Below are 14,288 nucleotides of genomic sequence, written 5' to 3'. Positions count from 1 at the left end.
GCAGCAGAAACCATGGTGCCTGTACTTTTTCACTTTTCTCCCACTTTAGAACAAACCACACACTGATTCATATGAATATATAATTACAGTGTATGGAAATTCTGCCTCTCACAATACAGGTAGCTGGGCTTGGATGGAAAATATTACAGAAAGCTACCCATTTCGATTCATTTCAAATTTTCCCAAGTTTGAAGAAATGTGGTTCTGATTTTCCCTTCTGCTTTCCCTCTTCAAAAAAAGTTTTGTTTTGCACCAAAAGTGAGAATCCTCATTTATTTTCGTCACCCAAGAGTCTCACAAATAACACATTTCTTTCATGAAATTCAACATGTGGTGTGGAATAATGAAATCAGTGTGTCAGATCAAATAAAAACAACAACACTGCCATTATGTTTTTTTTTTTACAATTCAAGACAAGCAATGACTCATTTTTGCTGGAAAGACACATTTTCGAGCTGTTGAAGGAAAAGTTTAGCATTTTGTGAAGTACACTTTCTCAGTTCCTTGCTGAGAGTTAAATGACAACATACTATCAATAGAACTCTCGTGCCGGGGTCACACTGGACCCCGATTTGGTTATTGTGGCCAGTCAGCAGTCACCTGGCTGTACAAACCAGAAGTGCATTTCTCCATGCTGGTCAGCAAGCAATTCTGCTCTCTGCTCTGTTTAAATCACATGGAGAGCTCTGTCTTCATCTGTTTGTGTGCGTGTCTGCATGTGGGTGTGTGTGGCTCTGCTCGTCTCCCTCGCTCTGTTTAGACACAGCTGACAAATATGTGGAAGCATGGGGTGCATGTTTTATCATTTATCATAGCCAGATCATTTATAGCATGTCTAAAATACACTTTATATCATTAACAATACATTTTCAGTGCGTTTTCTAGCCAGATTCATTTCCTGCTCATGGAAAAAAATAGATCAGATGCTGAAACTATCACTTTAATTAATATGGGAGCCAAGAGAAAGGGGGGAGCACTTTGTGAAAAAAAAAATGTTGCACTTCGCAGTGAACCTGGTGTCATATTTACATGGTAAATGTACGGCTACAACCAAAAGCCAGTTAGCGTTTGCATTTAAGACTTTAAATGTTTTTAAAAGTAGTCGGACACCCTCTGACATCTAAAGGCAATGAGAGTTTTTTAATCACACACGACAGGATCACACACGAAAGACTTGAGATTTTTGTAGGGTCAATATATGCAAGGCTACGACTAGATTCCTTCCGATATTATTTCCCATCCTGCTCCTGGTGGAAAATATTACACCAAACTCCCTTTAAGAAATATATTAACAATTTCTGTCTGTTTGTAAAAACATAACTCAAGACACACAAGATAAATGGCATCACTGGTTGACACTGGGAGGAGTCTGTGAGAATGAGAGGCAAACTGTTTCAAAAATTAGGATTCTCACTAAAATAAGTGGTGTTTGGTCGATCAGATACACACAAAATTCTACACTCTCTCTTGATCACTCCATAGCTCCACCAGTTTCTCTTCCTTTTCCATGGTACAAGAGAATCAAGACTTGTTCATGTTCTTTTCTCCCCTGAGCCCCCTCCATGTTTATGTCTGCTGCTTCCTGTTTGGTGCTGGAGAGAGCACAGGTATTGGTTGTTGTCAGTGTTCATGTCACTGAGCTTCAGTATTTGCATGAGTCGGTAATATTAAATATGTTTCATTTTTTGGAACATCAACACAAGATAAAGACTGACTTTAGACATTTTTATGACCACATTGTCTGCAACAGTGAAATTGCCAGTAAAGTTGTTTGGTGTAAGGCCAGAATTAATTGTTAGAGATAAGATATAGTTCCCAAAATGACAACTTATTTCTTTAAATTACGAAAGTCTAAGTTGCTGGAAGGCACACAGCAACTGCATGGCTTATTTTTACCTATGTGAACGCCACGTGAGTGCTCTTTCCTTTTCGATCAGATATTTGACAGAGTGCCAGCCCTCCTCACATACAGCCCAGTATGGAAACTGTAGGATAAAGAAGCACCTCACTTATCTCTGACTAACGTCCTCTCCATGCATTTAAAATCAAACGCCATTGTTCCTGCCGCTCTGAGATTTAGGACAAGTTAAAGGCCCTAATGTGTGGACTTTGCACTTTTTCATATGAAGACTGAACTTCTCTGTAAGCTCTTTCATTAGCTTTTAAGGCACTGAGCCAACTAACAAGCTACAGAATTACATAAGAGAAGCTTTTAAGAGACACTGGCTCTTTTTGCCTCTGTGTTTCCATGTTGTAAAAGTTTTATTTTGAAGGTTCTCATTGATACTGCAGGAGTACTGTACAGTGGCATGTCCAGGCAAAGGCTTATAAAATAAATGGTTTCATTGTCCAGCCTGTCATTGAAAGATTATGAGACAATGGGCCCCTGGACTCAGACATCTAAAAGCCCCCCCACCCCTCCTACACAGGAGCAAGACCACCACACTGACAGAGACACAAAATGTCATTTGTCAATTGTCATTTTTATCATTGTGCATATCTTCGTGGCAGTTCTGTGTGTCTCTGCAGTTGTTTTGTGTCTCTTCATGGTAATTTTGGGGTAGCTATCTTAATGGTTGATATGTGTGTCTTTGTAGTTGTGTGTCTTTCTGGTGGTTTAGTGCATCTTTGCGATTATTTTGTGTCTCTTTGTGACCATTTGGTGTGTGTTTCTGGAGTTGTTTTGTGTGTCATTGTGGTAGTTTTGTGTATCTTTGTGGTCATTTTGTGTGTCTCTGTAGTTTTTTGTGTCTTTGTTTTTGGCAATTTTATGTGTCAGTGTCAAGTATTTTTGTGGCTATCATTTTGTGTCGCTGTAGTTATTGTGCATCTCATTGTGGTTGTTTTTGAGTGTCTGTGTAGTCATGTTTGTTTGTGTCTGTTTCTGTGTGTCTTTGTTGTTGTTGTGTGTTTCTTTGTAGACATCTTGTGTCTCTTTGTAGTTATTGTGCATCTCTTTGTTGTTTTGTGTATCTTTGTAGTCATTCGTTTGTCTCTGTTTTGCGTCTTTTTGCGGTTGTTTTGAGTATCTTTGTGGCCATTTTATGTCTATCATTTTTTGTCTCTGTAGTTATTGTGCATGTCTTTGTGGTTGTTTTGTGTGCCTTTGTAGTCATTTTGCATCTACTTGTTGTTTTGTGTATCTATGGCAGCTTTATGTGGTTCTTTGTAGTCATTCAGTGCGTCTTTGTGGTTGTTTTGCGTGTCTTTGTGGTCATTGGGGTCAGCCTTGAGGTTACATTAAGGTTAGTCAACTTTTTCTTTCCAACAAGAAATGTAAATGCTTCAGACAGAAGCTCTGGCCCAAGAGCCCCCTGACCTTTTGGGCCCCTGGGCCTGTGCTTGGCAGATCAGTAATCCATCCATGGATCCTGTTATGCTTTATAAGAAACTGTCATTTGGAAGTACAGCATGTTTCCAGTTACTGGACTCTTGAATAAATCTGTGCAGCAAGCCTCTTTGTGGTGGCCATTTTTGTTCACCTGTTCTGATTTCGTGGTGCGTTGTTTGGACCAGTTCTGCTGGATCTTTCACAAGCTGCATCCCTGGACAGCTGCACGAGGCAGCTGCTGGCCTGTAGAAAGAGTGCAAACTCCCAACAGTCTGTGGATTCATGCTGCACTTCATGCTCGCCCACTGATGGGATGGCAGTGGGACGCTCACCCGACATGCCTGGACTTGTTCCTAATTGTTCATCGGGGGGGCTCAAATCCTGCTCACTCCTTATCTGTTTTCTTCTGCATGTAGCTTCGCAGCATAGAGGTGATTATCTTTGATAAGCTGACATGAGGTCACCAGTGATGTCATGTTTACATCAAGATAATGGAGCTAATGTCAGGTGCATTTTGGAAGTTTGTAATGTCAAGTGCCTGCAGCGAGGTGTTTCTAACCTCTTGCCAGCTGAACACCCACTGACAACACTAACAGCCCTCATTTCCTCATGAGCATTAAAAAACTTGTACAAATAGGCTCTGACTGCTAAATACAGACTTACACCGTGTGCTAATCACCACCTTCATTGTTGGTTATGCTCCCTTTTATCTGTTCAGAGCTGCTGGAGCATGCAGCGTGGTGTTAACATGATGAGCTCTGCAGAAAGGGGAGCCTTGTTAGCGAGGACAGATATTCCTGAGTCAGACTGGATTGGGAATACTGCAGCGAGTCAAACTGAATCAATGTAATCATCAGCCCCACCCTGACAGGTAATGGATGGCTCTGCAGTGCTGGAGAAAAGAAACTTTTATTGTAGGGTGTGATATTTATCAGAGGAACAATCCCAAATGATAATTCATAATTAGATAAACGTTCAATCGCTGCCACCCTTTTTTATGTCTGTTTCTTTTTAACGGTAAAAGGAGGGGGCAGAATCAGAGTAATCTGTCTGACTGATGTGTTTCCTCACTGTCTGGTGGCAGTAAACAGAAAGTTATGTTTAAGTAGGCGTTAGTTGTATCTTATATTGGTGTCAGAAACCTGAAACATCTGCTGCTGTCCTTCTCACCAGCACCTGTAAGGATTTCATTAGCACTCAAAGCAGCAATACTCAAAACGATGTCTCTGTTGCTCAGACGCTTCACTTTTTTGTGATGCCGCAATAAAAGTCAGTAAATCGTGACAGCAGCAGACATAAAACACTTTAATGGACACCAACTCTTCTGAAACAGACTCTCTATGAATTTAAATCACCTGATGCCAGAATGAGAAATGTGTTTTGGCATTTTCTGAAAGTCATAAAAACAATTGCGTATGCAAAAGCATATTAAACCAGGAGGGCGTGCTTAGCTCATTGTAACATTATTACATGCTGCACTGGCTTGCATTTTGAATTATGTATTAATAAACACAACAAACAAACAGCAAGTTTCAAATCCCTAAGTCAAATTTGAGGATGCAGACAGCACCTGCATTGACTCCAATAATCCAGTAAAACTGGTTTTGGTTGGTTTATTAACATTGGGTAGACATCAGTCTAAAGCAGTGGTGCCCAATTAGTCCAGCTACGGGGTCCAGATTTCTCTGTAGTCATTAGTTCAAGGTCCACACAGTTTAATATATTCAGCGTCATACTTGCATTTGGCCATGTCCTGAAGCTAGTTTGCTGCCTCTGTCAAGTAGCTGTCCGTTAGTCATTCACAGCAGTGCATGTGGTCCATTCAGAATGGACCCGCGACCCACTTTTGGACCACGACCCACCACTTGGTAAGTATGGAGCTGTACTTGTCATTTTGATGTAATATTCTTGCTCAGATTTCAAAGATGTCATGAAATGGCATCAACATACTGTATGTTCACATTTAGTTTGAAAACGCGACTCACCAAACATGGCTTTTCATCGCTTTTCTCCAGTTCCTGTCTCCATCTTTTCACATTACTTGACAAAAACCTGATTTTCATGCACCTACAGCTGACATGTTCCTAAAGTAATCAAATGATAAAAGTTGCACTCAAACTGTAATTTAAGCGTAACCAGTCTGGACTGACAAGAAACATCTGTTTCAAACTTCCTACCAGAGAGGGCTGAGACAGATGGAGCTGAAATATGACAGCAACGATTCTCTGCAGTCATCCCAACTTCGTTTTGAATAAATCTTTGACACCTAATGGTACATAGTGCCTCTCAAAAAAAGCATCAATAAATATTCTTAATCATCACTTCCAATCAGACTCACCCTCTCAGCGGAGCACTCATTCTGTCACTGCGAGCATGGTGGTGTTAATTTACATACTTGCGACTGAAGTTATGACTGGGTAGCACAGATCAGTCTTGTTAATGATGGACAGCAGCCACCAACAAGAGAGGCTGCTGGTGTTCAATGCAAACAAATCAGTTCCCACACTTTGTAACTGAAAACATCCTTACAATAAAGTCCATCTAGCAGCTGCTGTGGTGCTTTCAGTCATATTACATGATCTTCATCAGTAGGAGTTTGGCCAGTTTTTGTGGAATCGAAGATTTCCACATTTCTCTAAGGACTTCTCGTCCACTTCGGTTCAAAAGCCGAGGTTCAAAGTTCATTATTATTGACCTTGAAAACAAGATCCATCATGTAGCTGTTCTGCAGCTTTCTGTCATGTCACATGGCCTTCATCAGCAGGTGTTTTCTTCTCACATCAACATAGGGTGAGATGGTGGAGCATACATTTATCCATGTATGGTATTCAAGTAAAGTTTTGAGGTGCTTCCACTTAACTTGACTGTTTCCAATACTTGCTTGCTAGATAGATAGATAGATAGATAGATAGATAGATAATAGATGATGTATTACTATAGGTTAAGATACTCAGTTATATATAAAGTAAATAAAATAAGCTCAATCTTTGCCAGCTGAAGCATTAAAGTGATAAAAAGTATAAAATAATATAGAATTCTAAAGTGGAGTCCTCTGCTGAGTGGACTGTTGGCTCCACACACCTCCCTTGGTCTTGATCTGGAGGAGGCCAAGGAAGAAATGAATGATTTACACACCCACCACATTGTTTTGCAAATGAAAACAAAGGTTTTGCCCACTGATAACCAAACACACATCTCTTCTGCCTCCCTCCACACTGCTCTATTAGCTATTCGACAACCCACAAATGAAGAGGTGAGGAGTTTTAAATGATTGATGTGGTCACCTAGTCACCTTAATTCTCATTTGAATGGATGAACTTTTGTAAATGCTCCTGAGTTCAGTATGAGTCATCAGACATTTGAAACTTTTATCTGGTTTTACAGAAAGACAAGAGACAGGGCCTTAGATGTAAAAATACAGATTTTTGACGTATATTTGATGTATAACAAGGGGACAGGATTAAATTGGGAAAAGGTATTTTTTATTTCACAGGGACTTTAACTAAAATATCTAAGTACTTCTTCCACCACTGACAGGATGTAAAGTACGCGAAAGGCACCTTAGTTTTTGAATAAAAATCATGAATCCAGCATTTATTGACTCAGAAATTCAGCATCAAAACTGTTAAAATCCACATTTTGACTGCAGATAGTCTTTTTCCTGATCTACATATAAGTAAGCACTATGTAAAAGAGGCTAACTGAGTGATAACACATAATCAATTGAAATTTGTCTTCCCTGCAGAAGACCCCACAGTACTGAGTCACAGCAGGAGACGAGGTAAACTGCCTTGTATTATTTTCTCAGAGAGCCGGAGCTTCTTTTTGATCATTTGCTTTCGAGCTACAAGCTCCTCACTCGCACTCGACACCTCCAGCGAGCTGGCAGATCGACTAGAAAAAGGTTTCTCCTCCTCTCAGTCAGTGGACTCACTCAGTGGCACTACAATCCCGTCTTTGTCTTCTTTCACTCTAATGGCTTCTTTATAATTTCTTCCTCTGTTCAAAGGGCATGCAGTACTTGACTGGCTGTAAATCTGTTTGGAGACTAATCTGCCACTACCTACCAGCTGCTCTCTTGGCACTTGCCAGGGCCAACATTCCCGTTGCCATGGAGATAACCAGTCATGCCAGTTACACATAAGGCCTGGCGCTGCGCCGAGCAGGCCGCGTGTAGTGAGCGTGTGCGTGCTGGTGTGTGTGTGTGACTGCATAATGTGCGTCTGTGTTATTAGAAGTCAAACCGTGTGGTCTGTCAACCGCCAGAGAAAGAAAAGGTTCTTGATTAACTGCCATTACCAGCTGTTTGTCAGTCTGAGCCTGTTAAGTGGTTACGCACTGTACACTATTTCTTTCTGTGTTTGTGTCTGTACACAATGTGCACAACAGAGTTGGCTGAAGTCAATTGAACGTTGTCTTTTGTCTGATTGTTTAATTGTGGAGCAGAAAGTCTGTGCAGCCTTTTATCCTGTCTGCAGGCGCAGGACAGATGGGGGGCAAACACACGCTCTGAAAACGAAGCTCCTGTTTAGTCTTTACTAACAGAAAACTCACCTGTGGCATTTTGTGCCATCCACTGGAACACATAATTGAGCCTGTGTCTGCAGCTGCTGTTCAGATTTACTGAGTAAACTGTTTGTGTTGCACCTGGAAAAGTTAGTTAAAGGAATTGTTTGACATTTTGGAAAATACTCTTATTGTCTCTCTTGCCAAGAGTTAGATGAAAAGATTGTACCACTCATATTTGTACAGTAAATACAAAGCTACTGAAACTACAGCCTTTGGTTAGCTTAGCTTAGCACAAAAAATGAAACACAAACACAACAAAATCCCCCTATCAGCCCCTCTAAACCTCACTAATTAATATGTTATACCTCTGCTGTTTAGTCTGTACAAAAACAGAAACTTAAAAACAACACCAAGTTTTGAGCAGTTATCTGCTGGACTACTTCAGGAGCTAAGCTGAGCTAGCTGGCTGCAGGCTGTAGCTTTATATCTCCCATGCAGACATCAGAGTGCTATCAATGCTTTCATCTATTTCTCTGTTAGTATGCCAGTAAGTGTGTCTACCAAATGTCAAACTATTTCTTTAAAATCTCTACAAGCTCAAGGGTGTGCTGTTGAAAAACCATGATCAAGTAAATCTGTTGACCTGGCTGAGTTCAAACCAGACAGATTTTTATGTGCTGTAGTCTGACGGACACTGAGGTTATGTCCTCAGTATTCTGATGAGCTTTCAGTTTTGCTGAACATCAGATGTGGAAATCGCCTGCTGTGACTGCTTTCATTGAGAAAGTAAGGCTTTTGCTCCACTATCTTCTCTCTATCTGTGGGCTCATGTAACATGTGAAATACAGTATATTTGTCAAGCAGCAACATCCGGGGCTGAAAAATGAAGCCAGCATGGAGGTGCCAAAAACTGAAGTTCAAAATGCCAAACTCAGGGTTTCAACACGGGATGCAGCAAACTAATGGGTGATGACACAGTAGCTACGTCCATTATTTTTTAGAGTCTGTGGTATTTGTTCATTTATGTGTTTATACAACCCAGTCTCACCTGGAAGTTGTCGAAATCCGGCACTTGGGAAATGACTTGTGGCGTCAGACACTGACGAAAAAGCCATCCTTCAGTGCGGCATAATATGGGGCTGGTCACCGTCATGGTTTAAAGGCATTCAGCAGCGTCAGAGTGAAACACACCAGGACACAAACAAAAGTTAGGGCGACAAAAGTCTGAGTGAGACAGGTGGGAGAGGTGATGGACGGGTCTTATCTACCGGGTCTAACAGTTGTGTGTGTGTTTAGAAATGATCAAACAGTATTCTGTAAACCTAACTGTTAGTCATTTTTCTACTCAAACCAGACATAAAAAAACAACCTCTTATCCAAAAGAAACAACATTTAGGACCTGTGATATCAGACTTTCCTAAATTCTGGCTACCATCCTGCTGAAGGATCACAAAAGACATATTAGTGCCAGAAATCTAGAAATCTGAAGCGTATACGAGTCAATTGTTATTGTTAGATAAGAATTTTAGTATGAGCAGAAGATTGAGATCTGTTGTTGTGTAACTTTTTTTATATGATTACAGTGTGCTTGGGAACTTCAGTTTGTTCTGTTCATGGTGCATTTAATGTGCAGCATTACCCACAGAGGTGCTTCTTTACTGACTTAATGCCCTCTGAATGAGTTGTGAGAGCTGTAGGTGAAAGATGAAGCTAATAAGGATTTTGAAATGAAATGCATTTTGTGTTTTTTAACACCAAGTTAGTTGTCTTGGGTCTTGAGTGTGCAAGTGCAGCCAAAACCATGTCACAGACTGATCCTTTGATGTATTAAAAAGCTGTTAGTGAAATGTGTTGAGTCTATAGCTGCTGTGAGTCACACAGGCACACACAAGACGTGAGTTTGAGACAAAAAAAGACAAAACCAGAGAAAAAGCTATTGTTGTCCGTCACCGCGCTCACACGTCTAACCTGCTTTTTTTGATTTTCCCGTGTTTTCTAGGTATGCAGGGGGCCTTTCACTGAACACATCTTGCGACATGTGCAGGGAGGAAACTGCTGTGGTTTGGTTACTGTGGAAACCAGGTGAGAGCATGTGCTGCGTGTGTGCACTGGCGATGACATCACACATTCCATGACGTCGACGTGGCAACAGTGAAAAGCAGAGAGGTGAGGGGGCGAACTCAGACTCAGCCTCAGTGTTCAATTGATCCTCTTTAAGCCAGAAAGACTTTTGTGTGGGGAAAACCCTGCTGTTCCCAATATATTTCCAACAATATCACAGATATGGTATATCTGTATCTGATGTTGCAGTGACTCAGAGTACAAATACTGAGACAACAAAATGCAGTTTGACATCAAACCAGAGGTGCAAAAAGCAGTAAAGTGCAGAGTAATCTATATAGTGGTAATATAAACTATAATAAACAGTAAGAGGTAGATATCACTATGCTAGATATGTACAGTATGAACATGTGTTGCAGTTACAGTGAGCGGTGCAGGTATAAGTATTAAGTTTAAGTACAAGCAAGATATACACAGAATAAACAGCTGGAGGAATGGCATGAATATGTCTATCAAATCCAATGTTCTAGATGTCTTGTGCACCATGGATTTTTCTGTTTTTCAGATATTTGACTAGTGACAAATTTTCACTCTTCCTGTGTTTATAATTTCCAGCCTGAATAAGTAGAGTTAGCTGTAGTTATCCGGTACGTCTTGGCTTAGTGGTTAAGATGCATGCAATATCCCTGGTTTCGAGCTGTGGACTTTTGTTACATGTTGTACCCCTGTCTCTTTTCCCATGTCCTGTCTATCTCAACACTGTCAAAAAAGTATGTTTTTTCACTGACTGCCCCTCTCACTAACCCTAACCCTAATCCTTCACTGGAGGTCTCTTCCAAGCGGCCACATTCAGGCTGCAACTTGGCTACAGGAACTGACTGTAGCCACTGTAGACATCTCAGGTATAGCTGTACCTGGTGGAATTGTCCGCGTCAGCTCCTTTACAGTGAAGATGGTGGCAAAAATCAGAATTCTTTTAATCTCGTAATGTGCCTAACTTTAGTAGATCATAACATTGGATATGGAATTAATCTGCAGAAGCTCCAGTTCAAAGGGAAACCAAACTCTTCTATAGATGTCAGTTTTGGGGCCACGACTGAGGCCAAAATGTGGCTTGCAACAGATGGTAACACCTCTTGTTTTATAGCTGAGACGAGTACCAGAAATGCCCTTTGCTCTATGCTTTGCTACATGATCTTTCTGATGACTTGCGGTGCATGTGATGAATGGTCAGAGGTGTAAAAAAACAGCCAGTTAAACAGGTTTGAATCACTGCAACCATGAGACGTCCTCGAGCATACAGTCAAGAATATGAGGCTGATTGGTCCAGTAGTTTGCCAGTTTAGCTGTGGACAGACAGATACACACACTCATGCTCACATACACACATACACGACCAAAAGGCATGATCCCCTCCAGGCTCATGCCAGGTGGAGATAGTAATCTGTTAGGATAATGACTACTTTAATGAAATTACCTCTTTTTGAATTAAATGCCTCAGCTCCTGAACAAAATCAAACCCAAGCTGTCAAAAAGATGTTTGCAAAGACACACATACCGACATGCGATTCATTTAAATCTATTCATATGTTCATTCCCTATGGGTGGAAGGCAAATTAGATACCCATGCACCAGTGCCATTGGGCTGGACAGCCACAAAAAAGTCCAGAGGCTGAGATCAATGCAAAATACAGTTTATTTAGGGCATCCATGCACAAAAAGAAGGGTGCTCAAAGTGCAAAAAATAACAAGTGAATAAAAACAGCAGCAAACGTTTCAGTCCTTGACTATTATCAGTGCACTTTCCTTTTTGTGGCTGCCCAACCCAGTTGCATTGGTGTGGGGGTATCTCCTCTGCCATCCTTTCTTGTTTGTCTATTGCACCGACACACCCATGACAAACTTTGTTGTTGCCCTGAGTAGGCGCAGTTTCACAGCAGCCCTAAGACTTTGCATTCCCCATGCCATTTCTCTTGAATGTGTGGCACCTACATGAATGCATTGTTTTGAGAGTGATAATTGGGCTTGCGTTTAATCTGCTTGGATTTAATCAGCAGTCTCATCATTACTGTCTTTATGTACCGATTAAACAATTATGAGCACCCTTCAGGGCTGGGCGATATGGAGAAAATCAAATATTACAATATTTTGGACCAAATACCTCGATATGAAACAAAATATTTACACGACAAGATTTCTGATAAATACTGTGAATAGTTGTGTCACTGTACATCTGGTTAATGACAAAAGAAGATGAGTCAGTTAATTTCAATTTGTCCCTGCCTCATCTCACTTTAAAAACATTAGCACTTCTGAATATTTGAATTATGAATAAACCTTTAATGTTATTATGAAATTTTGTGGATGAGTCATTCATTTAGGATTTAAGCCTTTAAACCCCCTTTCCTTTATCGCCTGCCTCCTTTTTTTATGCTGCAAACAGTAGATAATAGGAAGCAGTGTGAAAAACATCCAATTTCCACTTACCTGGCTCTCAAACATGGATTTCCAGTTTTCCTCGTCTGCAGATGTGATTACACATAGATTGAAGGCACCCCTCCCAGACACTGGATAGACTATTACAGACTCCTATTCAGGTTCAGTTCTTGCTCTCAGCAGGTATCGCCAAGTATGAACCTCTTAAGCTGCTTGTCACCGGGCTAACAAAACAGCAATATGTCCTGTGATGAGCCGATGAATCGGTGGTCAGTGGATCTACAGGAGGCTTTGGTGCTCTAATCTCACTACATTACCACTTGAGAATAGATGGGAAAATGAGAGATAAGAGAATGTACAGTTTGAGGCGGGAGAACATGCTGCTATGATGTTCTCTGAAAAGAGCCAAAGGAGGAAATTCAGTAAATTAAAGCGCACACAATAGCAACATACCCCATACTTTATATGGATCTGCAAAGCCTGCCAAGTGTCCAAGAGGGTAATTGAATGAATCTGTGATTAAATGAGCGAAGCATGAGTTTCGTCACAGTCCTCCAAATTAATCCTTGCACCCTGATTTGCATGCATTCAAACGTACATTGTCATCAGAAAGACGACTAGAAAATGCATGGGAATGATTGCCGGTGACTTGCCAACGCCAGCCCTTCTCTTTAGTCTGTATTAATCCCCAGCTCCTGGCCTCAGGCCATGGCGGGAATGTGTACTGGAGGATGGCCGCGTGCCCTCTCTCAGCTGCCTCCTAATCTTACCCCCCAGCCACAGGCTTGCTCCGACCCCACGGCCCTGCCTGTGCGGTCCAGCCAATCTTTTTTCCTCTGGTTCTCTCCTGCCCCCTAAAGCACAAAACATAGAATCAGCCTGTGATGGTCAGTCCTGGTGGATCTCCTGAGGCCTGTTTGAATAAAGCAGGTGGAAAACTGGAAAACGCAGCTACCTTCCAAATGCATTAAGTATACTATATGATGAACTTTACATTACCATAAATCGTTTTGACTGTAATCTTCCTCATTGTTGCATGAAGATGATAGAAGAGGGAGAAATAGCGCTTGGCAATCAAATATTCCCATGTCGTTGGTTTGCTGGCGTGCTTCTTTGAACCTTCTTGATTCACATGCATTCCTCTCCCAATAGGAGCTGTCACTTTGTGTGGACATTGTCCCTTCAGTGTGTGTGGCTATAGGGAGCGTCTGATGTCCACTCTGGGCCACTTGTCTATGATGTGAATGGGAAGACAATAAGACCCCCAGTGGCTCCCTCTCTCCATGACCCGCCTGGGGTCTGATTTGCCTTGGCAAGGGGGACAGAGGCCCAAAACAAAGCTGAAGGAGTCTCCAGTGAAGGGGTGCAGAGGTCAGCCCCAACGCCCAACTAACAGGCCCGTTCTCTAGTTTGGGCTCCTAAATGGGGAAGGGACACAGAGGCGTAGAGACAATGGGATAAAAGGGACCTCCAAAGCCATTAAATTCTGAGGAAGTGATGGCCGTGAATGATGACAGAGACTGAATAGAGACTCTTGAGGTGGGAGGTACGCTCCATTAATGACCATGGATGCTCCATTATGGCAGCCCTGGGAGGTGGTGATGAGGTGGTACATTTTCTCCCATTAGGCCTCTCTTCTCCGAACGAGGAGACACTTCCAGATTGATGCAGGAATCCCGGTCGGGCCCGTATAGACCCCTGCTGTGAACCTCAGCGCAGGGGGACAACATGACATGGCTTGGGCCCCTTTAGAGGTAGGACGAGTCAAATTACTGTTTGCGTAACGTCAAGCCTTTCACAGCTCCCCTAAAGGACACTTTGATTGATGGACTTTCCCTTTTACATTGAGTGTACAAGAGGGATGTGATCACATAGTTCATGGCTTCAAAGTGTTTAAGATAGTGGATATGCTTCTGATTGGCATTAGCAATTCAACTTTGTCTAAAGGCTA

The sequence above is a fragment of the Epinephelus lanceolatus genome, chromosome 20, assembly GCF_041903045.1.
Source record: "Epinephelus lanceolatus isolate andai-2023 chromosome 20, ASM4190304v1, whole genome shotgun sequence".
Lineage (NCBI taxonomy): Eukaryota > Metazoa > Chordata > Actinopteri > Perciformes > Serranidae > Epinephelus > Epinephelus lanceolatus.
Note: the sequence above shows the minus strand (reverse complement) of the source record.